A 6,959-nucleotide genomic window follows, 5' to 3' on the forward strand; every position below is an offset into this window, starting at 1 on the left:
AAGCCTTTCAGTATTTTACCAAACCTCAGTCTTTTGGAGTTATTGAAGGTGCTTCAGTCACTGTGACTCCCAAGGACTCTTTGCTTGCCAGGTGTTTGGGACTGGGGCAGTGGCATATTGGATGACTCAGCATTGGGAAGGAGACAGACCAGACCTATCTTGAAATGATACTGGCATCTTCTCTCCATCTGCAAGATCCCACTGGGTCTGCGCCACTTGCTCAGATGCATATCTTTACGTCTCCTCCGTCCATCAGGCCTCAGACAATGTGGGTGAGTCCAGCTGCTGGAGAGGTCTTACTACAATATCCAGAATAATCTGCAGAATGTAATAGTGACAGAGGAGCCACCAGGTTCAATAATGCTCTATTTTGTTACTTACGTGAAATGTTAACAAAATCTTGAACAAGATTGCCTGGGTAGTAGAAAGAAAGGTCAGACAGCTGTATCACATGATCATGATGTCCACCTGATCTTCTGACCATGTGATTAAACATGCAGCTATGGTAACTATTCTTCATTCTTAATTAGTGACAGCTAATTTTATTTGATTAAGTGAATCGAATTAAACTCATCTAGAGAAAGTAAAGGACAGAGCTTTTAATTGCTGGCATCATTGTATAGGTTGTTACAACATATTTTATATTGGTTACAACATATTCTTCTTGTTAGCACTAAACAAGCAACATGGCTGGGGGTGTGCTATGACCTGCTTCTAAAATTCAATCCCATTGGTGAATAATATTGGGTTTTGGAATTGGATTTCAAGCAAATTGTCCATGTCAAATTTCTTCTAGCTTCTGTCATCAGCTGTTGTTTCCTTTCTTTCTCCTGTTTTATCTTTTCAGGAGCCAGGTGTATCCACTGGGGGCATCTACGGCAGGTGATCTGGACAAGCGGGGGTGGGGGTGCCATCCATTCCAGTGGTGGAAGTGGAGAGTCTTCAGACAGGAGAGATGCCAACAGTGTCACTGAACTTGGTGGTGACGGGTGTTGCATGTTGGTTATGGTGGAAAGCAGAGGCCAATGAGTGAAATGTGGCCTCTCACTGGCCTCTGTTTTCTACCACAGGGTATCCAGATCCTTGGCTCTGTTTTGGACTGTGTACAGTGCTGCAGCTAGGATTAAGATCTGGATGTCCAGATGCAGGACTGTGGTGAAAGTTAACATAGATTTTGACACTCCAGTTGCTTCACCTGTCTTCTGCTCTTGTAGTCCTATCTGCCGTAATTGGTCTCGATCTCTAATGCCTTTCTGACATACTGCCTCCCAGTTGTCTCATGCTGTTTCTTCTGCACCACAGACAAACCTCACTGCTTTCTCTTTTCATCAGTCCATTGCCTATCCGTTAAAATGCTTCACCCAATTTCTGTTGACCACATTCCATCCATTTGTGTACTTGGGGTTGTGATGATCAGCAGTCTTCTAAACTGCTAACTATATAGTCATAGTCATAGTCATACTTTATTGATCCCGAGGGAAATTGGTTTTCGTTACAGTTGCACCATAAATAATTAAATAGTAATAACCCATAAATAATTAAACAGTACTATGTAAGTTATGCCAGGAAATAAGTCCAGGACCAGCCTATTGGCTCAGGGTGTCTGACCCTCCAAAGGAGGAGTTGTAAAGTTTGATGGCCACAGGCAGGAATGACTTCCTATGACGCTTAGTGTTGCATCTCAGTGGAATGAGTCTCTGGCTGAATGTACTCCTGTGCCCAACCAGACCATTATGAAGTGGATGGGAGACATTGTCCAAGATGGCATGCAACTTGGACAGCATCCTCTTTTCAGACACCACCGTCATGTTGTTAACCACTATATGTTGTTAAAATTGAAATTAACCATAAAAATGAAATATCTAAAAATAACCTCAAGAGTCGGGTAATGAACAGGTAACATATAAACCAGGTTGAATTTCCCCGTAGTATAGGAAATCATGGGGGAAAGAATTGATTGAATACTTTCCATTGGTGAACTGTAGATATGAAGCATGCATTTTAAACCTTTTAAGTCTTTCAGGAAAAAAATTGGGAAATCTTCCTGCACATCCATGTCTGGATCTCCCATAAGTTCAGTGGATGGTAATAGTGTATAGGATGATAAGAGGCATAGATAGAATAGAGAGCCAGAATCTATTTCCAGGGCTGATATATGAAGGTGTAATTCTAAGGTGATTGGAGAAACTTGTTGGAGGGTGTCAAAAGTAGTTTTTAAACACAGAGATTGATAAGTGAATGGTGGCAGAGGCAGATACATTTGGGATATTTAAGAGACTCTTAGATACACACATGGATGAATGAAAAATGGAGGCTATGTGGGAGGGAAGGGTTGAATTGATCTTGGAGAAGGTTAGCAGACTGGTACAATATGGTGGACTGAAGGGTCTGTTCTATGTCAAATTCTGCCAATGATTTTAAACCTGAGCTCAGTCGTTTTTTCCAAAAACAGAAAATGCTGGTAATACTCAAGGTTGTGAAGTATTGAGAGAGGAAACAGGTTTAATCTTTCAAGCTGATGACTTTTCAGGGTATGTTTTCATTAGCTAAGTGTAGCGAGGATGTGGAGCTAAACTGAGAGGCTGAGCTTAGGATACGGATCAACTGACTAACAGAGCAGGCTTCAAGGGCTAAACATCCAACCCTGTAATGTTCCTACTACGTGTCGAAGACGCTACAGCCTCAAAGTAATTTTAAGTAACTGTTCTTTTTAAATTTTTTTTGTTGGTATATGTTAGCATTATAAACATAGTCATAAAAAACAAAGAGAAAACTTGTAACCCCACCACATGAAAAGCCCAGCCAAATACCTCTGTCCCCACATCAGTCTTTCTGAATCCTTTCCAAACCAAACAGTCTCCCCATTTATAGATGAAGGGTTCAGGAGACAAGGAAACAAAACAGAACTTTAAAAAAGCCTATATTTTTTATGACACATAGAGCAGAGATAACATTACATTAAAGGGAACATCGTCTGGTATAAATAACTTACAGGGTAGTTTTGTGTGACTGTTTAAACAGGAATATAACAGCAAAGCAGGTACTATGAAGTAATGCCAACTCGTCTTCATTTCAAGGACCTGGTTCTTATTTCACATCTGAAGCCATCTGATTCTCATAAAGTTACAGCAAATCTTAGTCGATCCAGAAATAGGAAATGAGCAGTTTTGACTGTAATAAAAAAATTAAGCATGAAAGTGTGCTTGATTATTAACTGTCCCATATTCAGAGGGTTTTGGAGATGTGCAAAATCTGCATTGGCATATCCTATGAATAAATAAGGTATATAAAAAATAATGAAAGCTTGTTGGAATGAGGAAGAAAGTTTCTTTCAGATTTCTACTTTCACCTTTTAGTTGTATTATTATTTCACACAACTTTTTATTATTTGCAGTTCATTATTGGATACATAAAGGGCGCGGGCATCATGGTAGTGTAGGGGTTAGCTCGACAGTATCACAGCTTGGGGTATCAGAGTTCAGCATTCAATTCTGATGGTGCCAGTAAAGAGTTTGTACATTTTTCCCATGAACGCGTGGGCTTCCGCCCACACTCCAAAGACCTACCGATTAGTAGGTTAATTGGTCATTGTTAGTTGTCCTGTGATTAGGATAGGATTAAATAGGTAGGTTATTGGGCTATGGGGCTCACTGGGCCAGAGGAGACTGTTCTGTGCTGTATCTCCAAATAAATAAGTAAAATTAATTATTGGGTTACCCTTTCCCTTCCTCAAAAATTTCAGTGGTCATAGTCAGCTGTTCGAACTCTTGGTTCACAGCCAGAAGGTTATGGGTTGACTTTAGGTGTTATTTCAGTCCATTAGTAACTGAGTGCCTTGTTGTCAGTAATGGTGTTATTTGGATGAGGCTTTGGTGTGTATATAGTTTCACTTCATGATTAAAACAAATGCACTGAGGTTTATTTGACCAACATCCTCCCATAATCAACACCATAAAGCACAGATTACTCAGCCATTCATTCATTGGCTTTTTATTTGACCTTGCTGTGTGCAGATTGAAGGCTGATTTTGGTTGCACAGCAGTGGCAGTGTTCAAGAATAATCCATTACTGATAAAGTGTTTTGGAATGAGATAAGTATTCTGCTGCTGATATTATTTATTAAGCAAGCCAGGGTCTGTGCAGTGAATAAAACTATTTTTGATGAAATGGTTGTACTTTTAATATAAAACTAATCAAAGCTTAAAATATGAAATTTAAAATTCTTAAGAGCATAAATCATACCTTGCTGATGTTGCATCAAACTCTGTGCTGAAGTTTGACATAGAATAATTTAGCAGAAATTTGTTTATTCTTATCCAATCATTTCATTCACCTTTTATTTCTTAAATGCAAAAATTTCATCGGGGGGGGGGTCACAGAAAACAAATCTAAGCCTATATTTCATTGATATCAGCCTGACTGTGAGGTCAATTTGTACCCCATGACTCAGTTGTATTATGCACCATGTTAAAGTGATTTTTAAATATGTACAGACCAAAAGTTGCTATGTTGTTCACATCAGAGACAAATGCTTGTGTTTTATAATCCCAGTGGAACTGTTTCTACTGACAGGAGAAAGGTCAAAGGTGGGTTACTGGCACCTTAAAACCAGTCTCTTCAGCAGACCACTAGTTTATCTAGGAGAAGGAACACTCTGATTTCAAACCTCCGCAGCCTTGGGTATAGCTACCCAATTATGGGAAAGGCTTCGTGAGTAAACCCCAAGGGGAAAAATTGGGAACTGGAGTCCCTGAGTCCAACACTGACTGACGACCTGTCTGACGCTGCTGGTGCCATTTCTTTCGATGCGTGGAGAGGGGGAGCTTGCTACATGGGCAACTGTTTGCTCTCCATATTGTACTGCCCTGGCTTGCCTATCCTAGACAGCTAGAATGCAATATCCATGGTCGACCCTAGCCAAAGGAGGCCTAATATCCATTAGCTGATCAACTGATTGCACAAGAGTGGATAAGGAATGTTCTCAATAAATTGGCAGAGGTTGGGCACTAGAATGCAGCAATAAAGGGGGATAAGGTGTGGGACTATCAGGTAGCAATGGAAAAGGAAGTAGTGTTGGGATCAGCTTAAGAAAGTCAAAGACAGGTTTTGAATGCATGTGTGTAAATGTGCAAAGTGTTGTGGGCTGTAAGCAGAGACAGTTGTTTAGGAACATGATATAGTGGGAATAAACATGACTCAAAAATGCATAGAACTGATCACTTAATATTCTTGACAAGGTGTATGTGAAAGTCAAAGGAGGTAAACATTATAAGTAAGGAGCCAGTACTCACTGAGAAAGATATGATGCTGGGGAGAGTGGATAAACATTCAGTAAGGAATGAGGAACAATATTACGCTATAGTTATATTCTTAGAGCAAGAAAAAATAGGTGGGAATTCAAGGAGCAAACCTGCAGTGAAATTATTGAGATGTAAACTTTTTTATATATAGGCATCCGTTAGTCTCATGAGACCATGGATTTGTGCCTTGGAAGGTTTCCAGGGCGCAGGCCTGGGCAAGGTTGTATGGAAGACTGGCAGTTGCCCATGCTGCAAGTCTCCCCTCTCCACGCCACCGATTTTGTCTAAGGGAAGGGCGTTAGGACCCATATAGCTTGGTACCGGTATCGTCGCAGTGCAATGTGTGATTAAGTGGCTCGCTCAAGGTCACAACACGCTGCCTTAGCCAAGGCTCGAACTAGTGACCTTCAGCTCGCTAGACGAATGCCTTAACCACTTGGCCACGCGCCAGCACTATAAGGTGTAAACTATAATACCTGTAAAGTGATGTGAGGGGATTTCACTTCCCTTCAACACTGGAGTAAAAGACCAAAGAAAGTGAAAAAGTTCTGAAATGTGTTCAGAAGAACTACTTTATGAACAAAGGAGCTGCTACTATCTAGTTGAAGCTTTCCCAAAATTTAGGGAATTTTGGGCAATTAAAGCCGATGTATCAACTCTTTCTCAAATTCCATCAAGATCTGACGCTCTTTGTTAAAATATCTGTGGAAGTTCTTAATATTTGCTTTTATATTTCTTATTTGCTTATTGATTACTTTTTCCTTAATTGTTAATCTTATGGCAATTTTTGGATGAGGAGGATGTTGCCATGAATTTACCAGAAGGGGAGATAGGAGAGGAAATGGAAAGGGTGAAAATTTGATAAGGCCGATGTGCTCAAAAAAATCAGGGTATATTGAAAGACTGATTAATAAAGAATGAAGATCCCGAGCTTTGCAGAGCCAAGAAATATGAAAGCAGCAAGCTTGCTTTGAACCTTCATAAGCATTCATTAAGCCATGATGAAAACTGGGTAATATTGTGCAGTTGGGTACTATTGTGTGCAATTCTGGTCAGCAATAATCTATTAGAATGGGTCAGAGAATGATAGATTTCGGGATACAGGGAAGCTGGGGTTGTTCTTCCTGGAGCAAAGAAGGTTGAGATGTAGTTACTAGAGGTGTAGAAGGTCACAAATTTTTCAGACAAACTAAACAAAGTCTCGGTATTCTCATTCTTCTCTTCTTCAGTTGTCCATCGAAATCCAATGACGACGTCCACTCCTTTACCAGTTCCCGTTACTGAGTAAGTTAAGGACAAGTACTGTATATGCAGACTTAAATCCATGGAAAAAGGATTCAAAGCGATGTGAAGAGAGCCATTATATACAATCTCATTATATCCCATGGTCAGTAAGGGTGATGGAAACAGAATCATTCAGGGCCTTTGGAGGAGAACTGGAGAGATCTACAGGAAAAAGGCATGAGAAGGAGACTGACATGGCTACTTAGGCTTCTCCTAGATCGTAAAAATGATAAAATTTTAGGATTTTGTGTTTCTTTGATTCCATATTTCAGTTTTACACCATAGACTACCGTTATAATTCCACTATAGAAAGACAAGTTTGAACATTTTCTATGTTTATTTTTGATACATGGTAAAGTCATAAATTTCTTTGTT

The sequence above is a fragment of the Mobula hypostoma genome, chromosome 22 (genome assembly GCF_963921235.1).
Source record: "Mobula hypostoma chromosome 22, sMobHyp1.1, whole genome shotgun sequence".
NCBI classification, from domain to species: Eukaryota; Metazoa; Chordata; class Chondrichthyes; order Myliobatiformes; family Myliobatidae; genus Mobula; species Mobula hypostoma.